Source organism: Peromyscus maniculatus, chromosome 6, assembly GCF_049852395.1.
Source record: "Peromyscus maniculatus bairdii isolate BWxNUB_F1_BW_parent chromosome 6, HU_Pman_BW_mat_3.1, whole genome shotgun sequence".
Lineage (NCBI taxonomy): Eukaryota > Metazoa > Chordata > Mammalia > Rodentia > Cricetidae > Peromyscus > Peromyscus maniculatus.
The window spans coordinates 68,038,678-68,059,678 of NC_134857.1; the positions used below are offsets into that span (position 1 = coordinate 68,038,678).

Sequence of the window (21,001 nt, forward strand, 5' to 3'; positions counted from 1 at the left end):
AGATGATGCTACCTTGAAATTTTTTAGACCATCCTCATTAGGAAGAGGAAAATTTCTTCTAGCCCCACTACTATGTTACTCTGACAGCAATTGATTGTCATACATCAAACCAGCCTTGCATTCTTGAGATAAATCTATCTCACTTGGGCTGGCATCTCATCCATTTTCCATGTTGCTAGATTCAATTTGCTAATGTTTTAATGAAGAGTTTTGCATTTATTTGAGCCTTACAACAATCTGTGATTATAGTCCTCCAGAAAAACTGAAGCATAAATTAAATAGTTTGCTTGTGACTACATAATGTCAAGACTGAAACAGGAACGAAAACTTTGCCCTTGTAGCATAAATAACTCACTATTGGTTTCATTTCTTTGGACTGTTTGTTTGAGACAGGGTCTCACTATGTAGCCCAGGCTTTCCTTGAACTCACAGAAATTCATCTGTCTCTATCTTCCAAGTGCTAGGATCGAAATCCTGTGCTACCACATGCAGCCTGCTTACTTAAAAACAACTATCAATACCATCCTGGACTGGAAACTCCCAAAGAGGGCCTTTGTAATGCTCTCATCATGGCCATACATTAGGATATCACATTGATTGCATTTTGGTTGTTATTCCTGTGCTTTTCAATGTGCTCATTATGTCTCATGAGCACTAATGGGCAAAGTATGTGTATGATTCCACTTTCTTTTTTGGTACTCAGGACTAGTGATGCCTGACCAATCCCCTTGCCTCAAATCTCTTAAACAACTCTTTACCTGGTATTGTGTACTTATCCCCTTCCCCCACCTCTGTCACCATAGCAACTGCTTTACCAAAGACTATAATTGCAGAGAATTTACTGAAAGAATCTAAAGATTAAATCTTTTCTTTGTCCACCTTTTCTGTTGTGTATACAGTCAGACTGTTACACATTTCACATTGAATCTAACCACTTAGATATCTGGAAAGTTTTTTATGGCAGCTTGCAAGAGAGAGTAGAGAATACAGGGCAAACATTTGCCCATGTCCATGTTGGTGGGAGACACATGGCTCTTTTGAATTCTCAAAGTCTACATGTAACACAATTGCTTCATCAATTTCAGCATTGTAATTTATCCCTGCCACTTAGGAATTCCTGCCACTCCTTTCTAGCATACAGGTTTTTAACATTTTTTAATGTGTATGTGTGTTTTGCTTGATATATGTCTATGCAACACTTGTGTGTGTCAGATCCCCTGGAAATGGAGTTATAGATGGTTGTGAGCTGCTATGTGGGTGCTGGGAATCAAACTCAGGTTTTCTGGAAGAGTAGCCAGTGTTCTTAATTGCTGAGCCATCTCTCCAGCCCCTAGTATGCAGCTTTGAAAAGACACTTCATGGACCAGTCATGTAGCTAAGTGAGTAAAGGCACCTGCTGCCATCCTGATGGTGGAAGGAGAGCACCAACTCCCAAAAGTTGTCCTCTGCCCTCCTCTTCCAAGACACACGTACATCCACAACACACACACACACACACACACACACACACACACACACACGCATATTAAATTTCAAAACAATTGTCTTAGTATTAAATCCTTGAGAGCATATCTTCTGCAAGCCATATACTAATGTATTAGAAAGGCAATAAAATGCATTTTAAAAATTATCTGTCCTGATTATTTGTGTTGCCTCTCCACTGATTTGTGTATTTGGAACTTGCCTATGTATTAACCAATTAAATAACCATATGCATGTTTAAACATAAAATGCAAGAGTATATGTACTTACTAATTTTCTCCCATTTTAAATTCAAACAGCATTGCCTCATTTTATAATTTAATAGCATTCTGAAAAGGACTGACTTTTATTGCCAGCACAAAGAATGTGTTTCTACATCTCTGTATTTGAGGAGTACAATTTATAGTCTCTAATACAGATCCAGTGCTGTAGTGCTGTTTTTTCTTTTAATAGCTTTGTTAAGATATATTTGTTTGGCTGGGCGGTGGTGGCGCACGCCTTTAATCCCAGCACTCGGGAGGCAGAAGCAGGCGGATCTCTGTGAGTTCGAGGCCAGACTGGTCTCCAAAGCGAGTTCCAGGAAAGGCACCAAAGCTACACAGAGAAACCCTGTCTCGAAAAAACAAACAAAAAAAGATATATTTGTTTATATACATGCATAGATTTATTGAATTTAATTTGATGCATTTTGACATGTGTGTGCATATATGACACCATCTCCAAATCAGGATAAAGAACATAACCAACATTGCTCTCAAAAGTTTCCTCATGCCTCTTCTAGAATCATAATTATGTACCTTCTTATTGTTTGACTTCTTTCACTTAACACAGTTGGTTTAAAGTTAGTCTGTATTGTCATGTATATCAATAGTGTGTTCCTTTACATTGCTTAGTATTCTATTTTGTAGATAAACCTTTTATGAACACCCACTCATGTGCAGGTCTTTGTGCAGGCATGTATTTTACTTTTTGAGTTTTTTCCTTGTGTAAATATTAGAAAGATGGCTAGGTCATGTGCTAGGTATGTGTATAATGCGTTGGTCTGGGCAGTCATACTTTATTGTTATGAGTGACATAGATAAACATCTGTATGTGCCTATTTGCTATTGTCTTAGTTTTCTTTGTGTTGCTGTGATAAAACACTGACCAAAACCAACTTAAGGAGGAAAGGGAATTGTGCATCATTAAGGGAAGCCAAGGCAGGAATTGAAGTAGAAACCACAGAGCAATGCTGCTTACTGGCTTATTTCTTCTGCTCAGCCAGCTTTCTTATGCAGTCCAGGCCACCTGCCTAGAGATGGTACAGCTCCACGCACACAGTGCACTAGACCCTCCTCCAGGGTCAATTAGCAAACAAGAAGATGCCCACAGACAGGCTCATGGGCCAATCTGATGGAGGCTACTCCTCAGTTGAGGCTTCCTCTTCCCAGGTATGTCAAGTTGACAGCCAAGATCAGCCATCACAGCAATGTATATGTTCTTTGTCCTTCTTTCATGTGTTTAAGGTTTTTTTATCCGTCTTAAAGAATTTTATTTATTTATTTACTTGTGAGAAAAGGTCCTGACTGTCCTAGAACTCTGTAGACCACACTGGCCTCAAACACACAGAAATCTACCTGCCTCTGTCTCCAAATGCTGGGTAAACGGTGTGCACCACCACTCCTGGCCTAAAGAAACTTTCTTTAACACTTATTTTGTGTGTGGTTGAGGGAGGGTGATGGACATCAGAGAATGTGGTGGTTTGAATAGGTATGGCCCATAGACTCATGTGTTTGAATGCTTGGCCCATAGGGAGCACTATTAAGAGCAATAGAAACTCTAAGACAGGGAACAACTTAAGAGTTTGTCCTTTTTCACCATGTTGGCTCAAGGGATCCAACTCAGGTCGTCAGGTTTAATGACAAGTGCCTTTACTTAGCCATCTTGTCCATTTTTAAAATTGGATATATTGCAGTATTGGCCCAGTTATTACATTGTGAGAGCTCTGTGTGTTCTGGACAGCTTCTGTGTTGGATGCCCTTGCTTTGTCTCTCCTGGACTGTGGCTTGCTGTCTATATCTTTCCTCTGATCTCCCTTGGACTGTGGCTTGCTATATTTTTGCCACTGTTCTCTCATATTCTCGCTTCATTTTGTCTTAGAAAGATGTCATTAAATTTGCACACAGTGAAGTACATTGATGTTTGAAGAGCAAATGTTCTTAATTCGGATGAAATCTAGCATCAGTTTTTTTCCTAAAGTTTGTACTTTATGTGATTAATCTCTGCAACTTCAAAGTCTTAAGGTTTTCTTCTAGATTTTTTTGCTTCTGTCTTTTAACTGTGTTATGGTTTTGGTAACTTTGTACCATGTGTGACAGAGCAGTGAGGTATGTTATGCACTTATTGGAAGGTTATTCTTTGTCATTGAGTTACACTGGCCCCAATGCAGAAAACTAGTCATCAGATGTACTTAGTCTACTCTGTCATTGACATGTGCCAGTCACAAGCTTTTATGATTGTTGTAGCTTTAAACTACACCTAGAAGACAAATAACACAATTTTTCCAACATTGTTCTGCCTTCAGAATTATTTTGAGTTTTTCTGTATTGTTTTCCTTTTCATATAAATTTTAGAACCAGCTTGTCAGTTTCTACACAAAAAAAGTAAATTAAAAAATGTTGAAGCTATAACATTTGACAATCACTTTTGAGAAAATTCCATTTTAGCAATATTCAGTCTTTTGACCTATGGACATGGTATATTTCTCCAAATATTTATGTCTGTTTTTGTGATGCTGGGGTTGAACACAGGCAGTAGGTTTTTCGCCATTTCACAAGCACTTTGCACATAGTAGCTCCTTCTGTCCTAGCAACCCTAAAAGGAACTATACAGCCCAGGGTAATTAAACATGAGAGTTATGACCTTCCCCAAGGTTATGAAGCTGGTAAGTAGTAGAACTTGGTTTCAGATCCTGCCAGTTTGGCCAGCTTTCTGTTGCTGTGATAAAACTCCATAACCCAAAGGAACTTGGGGGAAGGAAGGGGTTTATTTCATTCTACATTTCCACATCACTGCTCATCAATGAAAGAAGTCAGGGAAGGAACTCAAGGCAGAAACCTGGAGGCAGGAACTGATGCAGAAGCCATGGAGGAGGACTGCTTACTGGCTTGGTCTCTGTGGCTTGCTCAACCTGCTTTCTTATACAACTCAGGACCACCGCCTGGGGAGGCACCACCCACATCAATCATTAATTAAGAAAATGCACAACGGACTTACCTATAGGTGAATATGATGGAGGCATTCTGTCCATTGAGGTTCCTCTTCCCAGATAACTAGCTTATGTCAAGTTAAGAGCCAACCAAGAAAGAGCTTTGGAATCTTGGCTCTTGATCACTATCCCGTACAGTCTCTGGAATTCCCAGAGCAGATGCAAAAATGAGAAGTAGAAACATCTTTATCGTATTGGCAGAATTATTACTTAGCTGACTGGCCATAAGAAAGATGTAAGTGGGAGACAGAGTGGAGAATGGGAAATGAAGTTTTCAGTGTATTGGACTTGAGTATCTATAGGATATCCCCCAGGAAGTTTCAGAGAGGAGTCTGAAACTTGAGAGAGTCTTAGCACTGAGAAGTATTATAAGGTTGGCTAAGGCAGGAACAGCCTGAAAAACATGAGAAACCCCAGGTAAAAGACATCAGCATTGTCGAATGAAGTGAGACATCCATCTCAGTGAGATCTGATAAATAAAACCCTTCAGATTTTTCAGTTGATGGGCTGGCTATTAATAATATTATTGAAAATAATTTCATCAAAGTTCTGGCAGAAGCCAAATTGAAATTCCTTTGAGCAGTCAGTAGAAGGTGGAGACATAGAGATGGTAAATGTGCACCACACTCTCGACGTCCAGATGAGAGGCAGGCCAGGAGACTGCTTGGTAATAGCTAGAGGGAGGGGCTGACTGTCAGGAAAATATATTTTCCTCAGGACCAAAAGGATGTGGTTGTGGTCTCAGTAGGTAGAGCCCAGAGAGAGTGATAGGGTCAGAGTCATGAGTGAGATATGAACTTGTACTAGAAGTAGAAGAGACTAGGTGAGTATTGGTGTAGTGTGAGAGGTTGAGGGAGAGGTAGAAAGTTGAAAAAAATGTATAAAGGCTCCAATTATGTTGGTACTATAAGAGTATCTTTATATTTATTATAGCCTTAAAAATGGTAGTTGAGGAGAGCCGTCAAGTTTTGGAGTAGTGGAAGAACTGGCCAAGACTAATAAAGCTGGACCATGGCCTTGAAAGCCTGACCATGGCTGCTGGCCTTGAAAGTGCTTGCTATAATGCACAGTGGTATGATTTTCCCCTAGCTGAGTGTAACTATCTAGAAGTCAGAGCAGAGCCCACAGGTGGGCTCTTTGGTTGGTCAGATCCAATGAGAAAATTGGACATGCAAAAGAATCAGGATTCCTGCAAACAAGAAATCAAGAAGCTGCTGTCACCTGAGAAAAAGCGAGACGGGTGTAGTGAGGTCTCTAGAAAGCCAGTATGCTAAGATTAAATATGTGTGGAAGAGGGGATTGAATCTGTGCATGTGTGTGTGTTTGTTTGTTTGATTGATTGATTGATTGATTGATCGAGGATATGTTTATTGGGATGTTTCCTACTCATCTTGATTCAGATACTTCCACTACCACTTCCTCCTAGAGGAACATCCTCCTGTCAGCCTTGCTTTTATGTGTGTAGGTGGACAGGACAGTGGAGCAGTCAAGTCTCAAGACAGCATTTGGGTGTGACCAAAGACCATGAGGATTTAAAGAATCTTGGGCATTTCACATCCATAGCATAGGAATTGGGGCTCTGCATCAGGCACTGCTTCTTCTGTTTTCTCTTCTGTTGGGGAAGGACGAAGGTGATCCTTTGTGAGAGGCATGTTAGGGAAGTCACCGTAGGAAGGCAAATCTGTGTTTTTGAAAGTGGTCATGTTGTGAGTAATGTCAGGATCCAAAGTGTAGTTACACAGTAAGTACTAGAAGTGAAACCATAGGAATTAAAGGAAAGTATATTTAATGAATTCAAAATGGATTGTGAGACCCCCCAGGTTTTTTGTTTTTTGTTTGTTTGTTTGTTTTTTCTTTGCTACACAGAATGAGCGGAGAGGGAAATATAAACATTTGTATCATTGATAGTATAATATTTTTATTTTGAAATAGCCCCACCCACTAGAAAAGGCTTTTGTTATGTGGGATATGGAGAGGGAAGGTTAGGAATAGACCCCAGTACAGTAACAAGATGGTAATGGAATTCAGCCCTGCAAAAAGACAGGTCTCCATAATATGGAGCAGCCTTGACCGACCTCAGTCCAAGTAGGTAGTCTGTAATTGATGTCCAGGCCCAGATGACTCCATGCCCATCCCCACCACCATGTGCCTACCCAGTAGCTCCCAAGAGCAGCACCCTTACCTAAAGACTGGAGACAGTACCAAGGAAGGGGAGTCTGACTTCTCTCTTGTCCGTTTATCCCTCAGTCTTGTAGCACTTCTTCATGTAAACTGTTAATATATGACCTAAAAACGTGAAAATGGTGATGAATGATTACTCTGTGCCAGGCATTGATCCAAATGTTATTTAGTACTTAACAATGCTGTGGGGTAGGTTCTCTTTTTATCTAGAGTCAACATAGATGACCCATTAATACCTAGACAGAGCACTAGGCATCCAGCTAGCCTGTGTGTGAAATGTGAGGAAGTTGTATGAGAGTAAGTGCCAGGAAAGACCTTTTTGACATAGCCTTACTGAGATACATTTCACACATCAAAACCTTCACTCATTTGACACTTGAGGGGTCTCTTAGAATGCCCACAGTTTTGCCATTACCACTGCTAAGTTTCAGGATTCTTTTAAGGCCACAGATGGGAATGTCATAGTCTTTCCCTTTGCTGCTGTTTTCAGCTTGGCCCTAGCTAGCCATTCTTTGTGAATTTGCCTATTCTGAATATTTCACAGACATGAAATCATGCAACATAAAGTCTTTGTGGCTGTCTTTTGCTTGGCCTGATGTTCTGAAAGCTCATCTATGTTGTAGCTCCTATCACTTCTTTGTGGTTGTTTTTACCTGCCAATTAAGATGGCATTACTTGTTCATTTGTTAACAGACATTTGGGTTGCTTCTTCATTGGGGTTTTATAAATTCTCTTGTTGGAAACATTCGTGTATATTTCAGGTGAATGTAGGTTTTGGACCTTGGGAGTTGACTGCTGAGCCATACAATGCCTGTTTATCTTTTTGAAAAGCTGCCTGTTTTCTGAAAGTGGCCACACTGGTTTGCATTCCTACCAGCAACTTGTGAGTGTTCAGCTTTCTCCATGTCTTAATCTACATTATATATTTTTGCTCTGGGCATCCTAGTGGATGTAAGGTAGTTTCTCATTATTGATTTGGCTGGAAAGTCATAGGGAACTAATAACAAATTTTACCTTTTAAGGTATTTATAGGCATGAGTGTGCACATGCATGTACATGTGGAGAGAAAGGTATATTCAAATATTTGCCTATTTCTAATCATATTTTTATTGTTGATGTCCAAGAGTTTTTACATATTTAGGTTATAAGTTCTTTATACATATGTGATTTGAAAATATTTTCTCCCATTATGTGTGTTGTTTTTTTCAATCTCTTGATGGTATGATTTGAAGCACAAAAGTTATTAATTTTGGTGAAGTTCAGTTTTTCTTTTTTCTGTGACTTACACTTTTGATCTCATATCTAAGACACCGTTGCATAACTCAAGGACACAAAGACACAGTAGATTTTTGACGTCAGGAAGTGTGAATCCTCCAGTGTTGTCCTTTACTCAATATTGTGTTACTCTTCATTCTCACATGGGTTTTATGGGTAACACTCTGTGCCAAAACAAGTCATGAAAATCTGAGGTTCCAGTAAAGCTTCATTGAATTGTAGCTTCATATTCCAAAATCTCCTTCCCTTTGAGATGCCTTGCTGCTTGATTTTTTTCAATATTTTATGAATTTCGGGGTACAGATTTTTGTATATATCTTGTCAATTTATTCTTATTGCTTTAGTCTTCTTGCTGTTCACATGGGATTGTTTTGTATGTTTGTTTGTTTGTTTGTTTGAGATAGGGTTTTACTAGGTAGCCCTGGCTGGCCTGAAACTCTTTATGTAGACCAGGCTGCCTTTAAGCTCATAGAGATTTGCCTGTCCCTTTCTTCTAGGTGCTGGGATTAAAGGCATATGCCAATATTACTTTCTTAATTTCACTTTTATATTGTTCATTGTTATATATAAAAATATACTTTTTGTTTGGCAATCTTTTGTCTTTAAATTGTTTTTGTTGTTTAATGCTTTACTTTTGGATGACTGGTGTTCAGCATATCCTGTGTATAATTGTGGATTTGGATGTAACTTTTTGCATTTGTACATTGCACAGAGTTAAGTTTGTTTTGTCTGTCTCCAGGCTTCTCAAGAACTTAAGTCTCCCAAGGACATTTTATACCTTAAGATATGTCCCAGATATCGAAATCATTTCTTTGTACCAGTCAGTACTTGTTAGCCATTGACAAAGGTGAACATGTAAAGGTGAGCCAGGCATTGTGACAGACACCTAGAATCCCAGCATTCAGGATGCTGAGGCAGAAGGATGGGGAGTTCAAGATCAACCTTGGGTGCAGAGTAAATTCTAGGCTATCTGAACTACAAAGACAAACTGGCTCAAAAATGTGATTTTAAAAAAACACAAAAGTCTAAGTTACTTAGGAAGCATATAAGTATAAATTTGTTTCATATGTGATAGCAGATTTTTCATAAAGATGAAGAAGGTCATTTGACAGTTTTGATTTTAAAGGTCTAATGGTATACAGAAATCTTGGAATTAAACTGCCTCCAGGATTTCATTAAGTCCAGTCTTATTATTTACAGGTAATTTTTTACTAGGCAGTCTGACTTTCAACTTCCAGTAGACTTAATACCAATTTGTAACTTTTTTTGTTGTTTTGTTTTGTTTTTCGAAACAGGGTTTCTCTGTGTAGCTTTGGAGCCTGTCCTGGAACTCACTCTGTAGACCAGGCTGGCCTCGAACTCACAGAGATCCACCTGGCTCTCTCTGCCTTTCGAGTGCTGAGATTAAAGTCATTCTCCACCACTGCTGGCCCAATTTGTAACTCTTAATCCTAACTGCAGCCTTGAGGCTCAGTAGTAACTAAGAAAGGGCTGTCGAGGTAGCTCTGCGGGTGAAACTCTTGCCATGGCAACCTGAGTTGATCCCTGGGGCTCATGTAGAGGTGGATGGTGAGAACAATTACACACGTGTGCTGAATGAAACACATACACATCATGTTCACGCACAATAATAATAGATTTTTTAAAATAGCTAAGTGGAAAAGCCTTTGAAGGCAAAACCATGCCTTAGTTTTTGTTCCTCTCCTTATCCTGTGAAAGAACAAGAAATGAAGCAGAGCTCGGGAGAAGCAGGTGAGAAGTTCTGGGAAGCTGAACAGAGGGAGATCTAGGATAAGCTACCCATTTTTCCAGCTTCTCTTTATGTCATCATCTTCACGATCTGGATGAGCCAACTGGCTACCCAGGGTAGACTCCTGCATTCCAGTGCTCTCTCTGTCTTGGTTACTTTTCCTGTTGCTGTGACAAAAGCAACTTCAGGGAGCAAGGGCTTGCTCTGGCTCCCAGTGTGAGGATGCAGTCCATCAGGTGGGAAGTCGTGGTGGCAGGAGCTCATCCAGTCAGGAAGGAGCACTCAGCTAGCTTTCCACCTCAGTCAACGTAATCTACATAAAGCTCAACAGACGTTCCCAGGGGCTAACCTTACCTATGCCCGAGGCTTGTCTGCCAAGTCGACAGTCAGTACTACCATAGGCTCCTATAGAATATCGAAGACTCGCAAGCTTAAATAATAGACATTTACTTTTCTCAACTCGGAAGGCTGGAGTCTGAGATCAGAGTGAGAGTGGGGTTGAATTCTGATAAGACATCACTGGCATGCAGTTGGTCGGCTTCTCACCCGTGCTGATATGGCCTTTCCCCACACTGTGCTTGTGAAAAGAAACAGCAGTCTCCCTGGTACCTGTTTTTTCAATGAGTGCTAATCCCACCATAAGTGCCACACTCTCATGACCTCATCTGACCCTAATCACCTCCTAAAGGCCTGTTGTATGACCAGACTTTTCCTGGGGAGATACAACACATGTCTACCACCCCAGATAGGGAGCCCATGACAGATACCAACTTGGTGAACCAAGAGTTTTGTTGGGGTTACTTACAGTAATATGGGTGAGGGATCACTTACAAGAGCAGAAATGACTCAAAGACAGCTGCATTACCAAAACCCACCCAGCATGGGTAACAGCTCACAAAGCTGGGAACCTGGAGCGCAGCCTACTCAGGTCAGTGGGTTGCAGAGGGACTTTTCCAGATGCCTCAGGAGAAAGCATCTTCCAGGCAGCTGGTCTAGTCTGAAAATCTTTGCAGCTTTTCTCCTCACAGAGTCTTCTTTGCAGCTCAGTTTGTCTGAGAGTCTTTGTCGCTCGACGTCCCTCTAAAGGGACTCCCTGCTTTTATTGCTTACTCTGGCAGGGAGGGACCTAGTGAATCTGGTCATTTTCAGGGACTTTCTGCAGCTGTTTTTGAGTTGTTTACCTTCCTGCTTAAGGAGCTTCCTATAGGATGAAATGTAAGCTATTACACTACAAGGCCCTGTCTCCAGATGCCATCACATTGGGGCTCAGGCCTTCAGCATATGAATTGGCTGGGTCCAGGTGATTGTGTAGGCACAATCACTCAGTACATAGCAAAGATTCATTCTGCTCCAGTTTCTCAGATGTGAAATTCTCTCTAGCTCTTAGCTTTTATATGTGTAAAGTGTTTTTGCATTGTTTTGTAGTTTGAGATGTAGGAAGTATTTTCCCCCTACATTCCCTGAAATAACAGAACTTCATAAGATTGGATTCAAATATCGATAGTCTTATCTTGTTCTTTCTTTCATTAGGTACTTTTTGAGTGCTTCTGCTGTGTTCCAGGAACTATTGCTGACAGTGAGACATTAATAGTGGACAAAATAACAAAACTTCTTGTCCACTTTGAACTTAACATTTTTAAAATTAAATTAGAGATGAATTAAAATATATGAGGTAATAATGACTAAGGAGGTAAAATGGGAAATATTAGCAATGTGGAGCTTACAATTTTAGAAAAGGTGATCAGAGAGGAGGTCACTTCAGGTAATAATTTAGTTAAAGGATAGGAACAAGTGTTGACTTCTTTATGGCCAGATTGGAAGCTGAGATGCTCCTAGGGAAAGAGCCTTAATTCAGAATCTTACACGAGCCAAACCTGCTTCTTGTTCTTAGATGCCGTCTACTCACTTCTGCCTGCACTCTGCTCTCCTCAGCACCCCTCCTGTGTTGTGTCAGACACTCTGCTCTGATGAACAGTTTTACAGCCTCTTGGTAAAACAGTCTGTAATAGGATGTCCCATTCTTACCCCAGCGCCGCCAGAGCCGAGCGCGTCTGGCTTGGCGTCTGCAGCAGCGCCTGTGGAGTGTGACATGGGACAGTTCTCTGTGCTCCTCTCCCCGCTCGGTGCTCAGTCGCGCTTGCCCTCCTCTCTGCTTTCCCCACATCTTCCTGTGTCACCCTCCGTCCAGGTCTTGACTCCCATTCCCTCACTCTAAGTCTGTCTTTGGGGCTTTCCATTTTCCTCTCGCTGTGTTTCACCACTCATCTGTGTTTCATCTCTAACCCCTACCTTCTCCCTGTCTTTTTGTTCTTTCTTGTACCTTGTGATGCGTGTGAGAACAGAGATAACCCGGGAGAGGAGTTCTGTCCATTTCTTCAGAGTAAGTCACGTGTTGGTGTCAGTAGCCTCCCCTGACTCAGCTGTCTGCACATTCAGACCTGCAGGGGAAAGAGTCCGACCTTCAGCCTGTAGTCAGTTAGGATAGAAACAGCTGCTAATCTTGGCCAGCCTGGCCTTGCAAGAGTCTGTCCTCCGACCCACGCCCGTGGCACATTCACACTTAATAAATTATGGGGATGACATTCCACATTAGTCAAGTCCTTAAAGGTTGAGTGTGATCCAGGGAAGGCGGTAGCAGCAGGTGAGGAAACCTGGGTGTCACTGTTGCTGCTGTCTTCACACTACCTCTCTGACATGAGCCTGCTGTTCCCAGGAACAGTCCTAGGTCCTCTCTATGGCAGTCTTTTGTCCATAGAATCATTCTCAGTACCTTTTCCCCCAAGTCCTGGAGAGACCCAGAGACGCAAGATTCTGCCCAGGTCTGCCCTGTTACTGCAGTGCTTTTGGTTGAATGCATCCTAGCTCCTCCCTTACCTCCTCAGTCTTCAGACCAGAGCTAGAAGGACCCTTATAATTGTCTAATTAACCAACCCTCAGATGCCTGGTCCATAAGATTGTGTGGTTCCATTGTGAATATCCCCAGTTTCTCTTTAGCCATCTGATCCCTTAGATTTGTGGCCATCCCAGTTACCCATTGTCATCTGGTTTGCCAAACAGATGGATTGAACAATGCAGAATGTGTGAGTTCTGCATCTTGTGGTAGGTGCTCTGTGTGTGCGCGCGTGTGCGTGCACTAAACTACCACTTCCTCATCCAGCTGGCCAGCAGAAAAGGGGGGAATACAGAGACCCTTGAAAAGTGGAAAGGTGTCCTCTTCCTTCGAAGAGCTGATCCCCTCCTGGGGAAGTGAGAGGTGCGGAAGTACACTGAGAACCCTTCGGCACAGGGCAGAACTTTTGAGAACCAGCTCCAGGATGAAGTGTTGGTATGTTGGTCATGCTAGATATGTCAAATGTAACTACAGTGGTGGATGGAGTGCCTGTGTATTGTGTGTTTTTCCTCTTGATCTTGGTGTAAGAAACTAAGTGATGACGTGTTTATGACAACTAAGATAAGCTAGCCTACGGGGAAGATCAGTCAAGAGGCACTAAATCAGAGAACGCTTCCTGGAGTTAACTGTTTCAGGTCAGGTTTGGATGAAATTGGGTCTGTGCTCGATTGCTCTGGAACTTTTCTCCTTCACTTGTGTCACCACAGTTCTGGGGGCTCTAGAAACTGCCCTGACAACCTTCAGCTCCAGAAACCCTTCAGCATTTTTAACACCATTGCATCCTTATTTTCTGTACCGTCACCTTTGACATCACCTCCTGAGAGTCCCTGGAGGTGATCCAGTGTTAGGTGACTTCCTAAAGGCTTTCAGCATTATCAAGCAGGGCTCAGTGGAAACCTTAGCGCCCTGAAAATTCAAGGAGCTGTAAAGGGAAGCATACACTTTCTAAATGATTTGTTTGACGCAGTCCTAGAACTAAACTAAGCAAATCTGAGAAAGAGGCGGCACTGCGGAGCGGAGAAAGGCGGCGCTGTGCAAAGTGCTGCTGTGCTGGGGTGTGAGTAAGGGGAGCATCAGTCCTGCCATTGGGGGGAAGAGCACACGTTTAGAAATGAGGGCACTGCTGCTCTTCCTTCCTGAAGCAGGCTAGGAGCAGGTTAGGAGCAGTGGTGACCCTCCAGGACCCTCTGCTAGCTGACGATCAAAGTTAGAATCCTAGACGCCTTTGACCTTCAGTATGTCATATTCCACATCCTGTTTTCAGGACTGATCCCATTCTGGAGAGTTGGAGGTTGCTTTCTTCCTTCCTTTCTTCCCCACCCCCTTCAGGTTTATTTTTATTTCTTTTGTATGTATGAGGGGTGGGGAGAGAATGTCATATGTGTGGAGGCCAGAAGAGGACGTCTGATCCCCTGGAGCTGGAGTTACAGGCAGTTGTGAGCCGCCGTGTGGGCGCTGGGAACCAAACAGTTCTCTGCAAGCAGCCGGTGCTCTTAACTGCTGAGCAGTCTCCAGCCTCAAGGTGTCCCTTTCTTGTTTCACAGATCCCCTTCCACATTTGGGAGAATAGAGGACTCTCCTCCAGGAGGCTCCTTTCCAGTGTTCTTTGTGAGGGAGAGGAGGAAGATGAAGGGGAAAGAATGTTTCTCTTTGTGTGAATGTTATTACCGTTCAGCATTATTTATATCTGAGAGTTGGGTTCTTTATTTTCTCTCTCTACTTCTTCAGTTTCCTGGAAGTGAGGTAAGGGTAGGAAGAGAGGACAAATGGAAATTTCCGTTGCATCTCTCCACTGTGCAGTGGTTGAGATGGGGTTGGGGTGAGTTGGGGGTGGGGTAGAGAGAGATGGAGTCAGCCCTGGAGGGAGAACTGCTGAGCTGATGGTATGGGTCTAATTATTCCTCTGCTTTGAGCTTGCCTGTAATTGTGGTTTCTGGGAGCCAGCACGTCCTGGAAATCTGCTGGAACAGCAGAGATTTGGGGTTTCCGCCTGGGATGGAGTTGAATTTTCCACTTGGAATAGCTTGCCCAGCACCCATTTCTGACTGGTAGCAGGATGAAGTCCTAAAGTTCAGAAGGGACAATAATCAGTATAGTTGTGTGACATAGAGCTTCCTTTGGAACTGAGTAAGAGTTATATACTCTGAAATTCTAGACATTGTTGAACATTCAGGGAGGCCGTAGATAGCTGGATCTGGTGAAGGGCAGATGCTGAAAAGTTAGATCAAACTCTGTTCCTTATCTCAGGCAGGGGATTTACATGTCAGTTCCTCCTTTTTATAGGGCTGTCCCTAAACAATAATAGGTGGGGAAATATTATACTAAGTCATCAACTTAAGTTCTCATTTCTCGTGGTAATAAGGTGTGGTAAGAGCTGGCATATTCTGAATATATATTATGTACCCTGTACCAAACACCTTAGTGAATTCCACCATTTAACTTCCTAATAATGCAGTGTCATAGTTATCTCAACATCAGATGAAGCTGAGAGGTTAAATATCTTGCCTGAGTCAAATGAGGATGCACTTCTGGGTTCACACCTGAGACCTGAGTTCAAGTGCCACCTTCAGGTCTCATGAACCCCGGAGTCTCAGCCAAGTACTTTATCTTCTACAGATGTTTTCAGAGCTGCTCTGAGTATCAAATACAATACTTTCTACTCAGCCTATGTGCCACCCAGTATTTAGTAAATGATAAAGAGTTTTTAAAAATTTCTGTAGTACTGGGTATGGGATTTAGGACCTTGTGCATGCTAGCAAGCTTTCTATCACTGATCCCTATTCACCCATCCCTCAGTTTTTTCAGACAGGATTTCACTATGTATTTCAGGCTGCTTCAAACTCAAGATCTTCCTGTCTCCACTTCCTGCATGCTGAGATCACAGGTATGTACTCTGTATGGCCATAATTTGAATGTGAATACAGAGAAAACAAGCAGCCAACATTTGCTTTCCTGAGTTTGAGATCTGAGGTTTCAAAACACTGAAGTAAGTTAGGACAGATCTGTGCTAAAGTAAAGTAGATGTTGAGAACTCCATGTTTCTCTCTAGCCAAAGAACAAAGCATTGGTGAGACATTTCCCCTGTGGTACTGGGATTTAAACCCAGGTTCTCATGCATGCTAGGCTAGTGCATTTTTACTAAGCTACGTCCCTAGCCTTTGAAAGCAGCGTTTATAGTAGATGTGCTCTTACACTGAACTGCTTGGGTTCAAATACCAGCTCTATCTTACTGGAAGGTTGTAATCAAGCCTGCCTTTCCATAGTCCTGCTTCCTCGTCTGTAAAGTAGCAAAGTTGTGTCTGCTCAGGGGAGTTGTTGCTGAATGCCAGGACCTGGCTTGAACATTTTAAAGATATGTTTTTAAATAATCCAGTCCTAGAAATCCTGTGAAGTAGTGGGTACTATGATTATCTCTGTTTTATGAATAAGGAAGCTCAGGCAAGAAATTAAGTAAACTTCTTAAGGTGACGTTGCTAATAAGAGTCTGGGGCATTAAAGACTGTAGAAGAGGCTCAGGAGCCTGTGCTTGTAAGTGTGCTTTATTTCAGTAAGTGCTTGAAAGCAGTCTGCCTCTTGCTTTTATCATTACTCTGTAAGAGCGTGCTAAGCATATGCTCAGCACTGTAGGATTGGTCAACACAGGAGATGGCAGGCAGGATTTGGACTCTTAAGTTGTTTATTATACAGTTGGAAGGAGACATGACCAGTACTGATGAAGTAATTTGAAGTAAAGTAATGCAGTATGAACTCAAAACACACTAAAAGGTAATTTCATTCTGTAAAGGTTCTTGGGGAAGTTGGACCAGTTAAGAGAACTTATTGGAGATTGTTGTATTTAAATTCAGTTGTAGGAAACTGTGCTGAAGGGCAACAGTGAACCATTTGGAGTCCTGGGGTTTGGAAAAAGTTTGAATTTCAAAGTTAGTCATTCATCATTCAACACATTTTCATTGAGTATATATTTAGACACCACACATTGAGGCTTTAATCATCCTTAGACCACATTTCTGATGATGGTTCTGTAAGATGTTATCACCCATTGATGTCATAGCCATCTTCGTTTGTCTAAGTACACTATGATGTTCAAATAGCAATTAAATCACCTAACACCCTTCTTGGGATATGTCCCTGCATTAGGCAATGCTCAGTGGAGACTGAGATCTAAGTGGATTGCTCAACTGCAATTGCTTCTCCCCATCCATCCAGATTTATCTTCTAGAGATAACATTTGCAGATTGGCATTTTTCAAGTTGAAGTACTGTTATTTCCATACTGTGGGTGGGCTCTTGTTGTCATAATAAAAAATCATTATAATGTGGCTTGTGCCTGGATAAAATCAATGTATGTCCCTGGTCCCCGGGAAAGAAGTAGAGTGTATCTGGGTCATTCATTTCTTCTATCCATTACTCCCCAGCACACCACACTTTAGAACTAAGACTGTACTCTAAATTCTCAGACCCATAGTGTACCTTATTTAAACCTCTCTGCTACCTGATAATAAACTTAGTCAAATTGCATGCTCTGAAGCAGATGTTTGTCATTTACGTTAATCTATAGAAAGTACTATAAGGCCACTTTCCTGAACCAGTAATTTTTGTCTTAATACTCTTTTTATTGTCCCCCTCAAAATAAAATTTGATTCAATAGAAGAGAGTGTGTGTGCATGTGTGTGTCACAGCAACATTGGCTGGATGTAGCAGAAGCTGTCCTACAAACCCCTTGTCTTCCACAAAATGGCCTTGGACCTCCCCCAGTAGGAGACAGCAGCTGATTTCCTCTTTGTGTGAACAGACTGGCCCTGCAGACTTGAAAGACCTGGATGGGCAAGACGACTGGAGCATTCTCTTGGTTTGTAGCCTCCCTGTTCCACCTACAGTGAGGCAGACACAATCTGAGTTTGTTGCTGTGGATTATCTTAGGCTAGTGTGGCAGACTGAATGTTATTGGCCCCTATAATCTCGTAGGCAGTGGTGCTATTAGGAGGTGTGGCTTTGTTGGAAAAAGTGTATCACTGGGGAAAGGCTTTGAGGTTCTCTGTGCTCAGGACACCTCCCAGTGTCTCAGCTGACTTCCTGTTGCCTGCACAATGTAGCATTCTCAGCTCCAGCACCACATTTGCCTGCACAGCGCCATGATGACAATGGACTGAACCTCTGAAACTGTAAGTGAGCCACCCCAATTCAATGTTTTCTTTGTAAGAGTTGCCGTGGCCATGGTGTTTCTTCACAGCAATAAAAACCTTAACTAAGACAGAAGTTGGGCCGGGCGGTGGTGGTGCATGTCTTTAATCCCAGCACTTGGGAGGCAGAGGCAGGCGGATCTCTGTGAGTTCAAGGCCAGCCTGGTCTACAGAGTGAGTTCCAGGAAAGGTGTAAAGCTACACAGAAAAACCCTGTCTCGGAAAAAAAAAAAAAGACACAAGTTGGTACCAGTAACTGGGATATTGCTGTGATAGGCCTGACCATGTTTTTGTTTGGAGTGATAAGGACCTTGGGACTGTGGATTAGAAAAGCAGTTAAGTGTTGCTTAATGGGCCATACTGGTAGTAGCATTGAAGACAGTGGTGTTGAATTGATTTGATGAACTGTGGGGGACTTGCTGAAGAAGTTACAGAGGAGAAGAATTTTAGTATGTTGCCTAGAGATCATTCTTGTGATATTTGGTGAAGAAAGTGGCTGTTTTTTGCTGTTGTTCGAAGAGTCTGCCTGAGGCTAAATTGAAGAATTTTGGATTCATTCCATTAGCAGAGGAAATCTCAAAACAGCCTAGTATAGACTGTTTTGTGGTTACTAGTGAATGAAGATATATAATGAAAAGAAGCAAGCTGATCAAGGAACAATATTTGCCATGTGGGTGCTAGGAATTGAACCCAGGTCCTCTGGAAGAGCAGCCAGTGCTCTTAACTGCTGAGCCATCTCTTCAGCCCCAACTATGGGGAGACTTTTGAAGTTGGACTAAATGCATTTTGCATTATGATATTGTTACAAGCTTCTGGGGCCAGGGAATGGAATGTGGTAGTTTGAATGTAATTGGCCCCCATAAGGTCATAGGGAGTGGCACTATTAGGAGACTGGCTTTGTTGGAGTAGGTGTGGCCTTGTTGGAGGAAGTGTGTCACTGTGGGAGGCAGGCTTTGAGGTTTCCTGTGCTCAGGATACTACCCAGTGTCTCAGCTGACTTCCTGTTGCCTATAAGATGTAGCACTCTCAGCTCCAGCACCACCTCTGCCTGCACACCGCCATGTTCTCTGTCATGACAATAATGAACTGAACCTCTGAAACTGTAAGCAGGCCACCCCAATGAAATGTCTTCCTTATAAGAGCTGCTGTGGTCCTGGTGTCTCTTCACGCAGTGAAGTCCCTAACTGAGACAGCTGGGTAGGTTTGTGCTGCAGACAGTGCCTTGTTTCTGTCTCACCAGCTCGTTCGTCAGCCTGAAGGCATGGTGAGGATCAGAAAGAACCAGAAAGATCTCTTGCTGATGGAACTGTAATGAGAGCTGCAGAATCTGGCTACAAGAGAAATTGATTCAATTTTCCCTGGTTGGCCTTCTGTCAATATCCTAACCAAATATGTGTTAAATTGGAAAATCCATGAGGGACAAAGAATTATGCAGTATTAGAACAAGAAAGGACCCATAATAATTTGTCTCAGCCTCTCACTGAAGGGAAGACAAACCAAGGAACAGAGAAGAAAGGGTGGATTGAGTTCCTACCCTATCAATTAATAGTTTTTCTCAATCTCATTACTTCCTCTGTAGAAGAAAGTAGCAGTGTTACCTCACCGTGTTATTGTCAGGATTATGTGAGTTCCTCATTCATATTAATGCTTGTTATTTACCATTTCTTCTGATTTTTCATGGGCATGCAAAAAGACAGAGTTGGTTTAGAACCCAAGTATCTCACTGAACCCTACCCGCTTGCTTCCAGGGTTTGTTCCTTCTCTCCTGTGGCAGCCTCGGTGATTTTCTTCTCTTGGGCTTTGTCTGCCTTAACCGCTCTCAGACAGATCTTAGATCTTCTGAGACTTGGTTTGCTTGTGATGTCAACTTGTACAGCTTGTAAGTGGTAGAATTGGTACCAGTGTCCCAGTCTCCTTATCTTCAGATGCTATCTTAGATACTGTTCTTTTCATCAAAGGTGATCATTTGCTGGAGGACACACAACAAAAACAAGTCAATGTTGATTAAACATGGTGGACAGTAGTGAATCATCTACATTAGAGATCTCTAAGATGGGCATATCTATGTTGGATAACTCAATTCAAGTATTTTGTTTTGCATGACAGGTTGTAATTGTTTTGGCAGCAGCAAACTAATTATATTTGTCTTCAGGCCCTATAACAAGAATAGCAGCCTTTTATAAAGTATTACTATATGCTGTGCATCCGCTAGATACTTATTAATTATGCCAGTCTTGTTTGTTTTTGAGGTGTCTCACTATGTAGCCCTGGCTGGTCTAGAACACACTGTGTAGACAAGTCGGGCATCAGAATCTCAAAGATCTACCTGTCTCTGCCTCCTGAATTCTGGGATTAAAAATATGCACCACCACACCTGGATGTGCCAGTTTTTAAATAGTGCAGTATGATGGTTAGTTAGTATTATAGTTTTGTAGATAAGAAAACTAAAGTATGCAGAAAGTAAATTATTTGCCTTAAGTCACAGATATCAAAGGTAAAACCAGGGTGCAAACCCATTCTGTTTAATTCCACAAGCCACCACACTGCTCCTTGATAATAATTTGAATTACCAGACATAGCTCAGTGACACTATGTCAGACATAGCTTTATATGAAGAATATGTAACAAATGAAGTAGAGCCCATTGGAGGAGCTAGGGAGATAGTTCAATGGTAAAGCATTTACCACACAAGGATGAAGACTGGAGTTCAGATTCCCCAGCCCCCACATGAATGTCGGCTAGGTGTAGCTCTGAAAGCCCAGAGCTCACGAGACAGAAAACAGCGAATCCTTGGACCAAGATGGCTAACTAGACTTGCCAAATCAGCAAGTTCTGGGTTCTAGTGAGAGGCCCTATCTCAATGTATATTAGGTAGGGAACAATTGAGGAAGACAATTTGACATCAACCTCTGGCCTCCACCCCCACCCCCCCCACACACACGTACTGGAGATCACACACATGAACATTCATGCATAAGCACACATAACAAACATACA

The 21,001-nt window shown here is 42.1% G+C and overlaps 1 protein-coding gene across 12 annotated transcripts in view; it reads left to right on the top strand.

Annotated features, from left to right (window-relative positions):
* The window catches only part of Arhgef11 (Rho guanine nucleotide exchange factor 11), a 120,762-nt gene that overhangs the window by 26,009 nt on the left and 73,752 nt on the right, over positions 1-21,001 (top strand). Inside the window, exon 2 of one of the 12 annotated variants that reach the window (XM_076574370.1) lies at positions 15,655-15,709. The exons of the other annotated variants lie outside the window; for them this stretch is intronic. The gene's annotated coding sequence lies outside the window, so the exon portion shown is untranslated. The remainder of the gene's footprint in view (positions 1-15,654; positions 15,710-21,001) is intronic. 12 annotated transcript variants of the gene reach the window in all.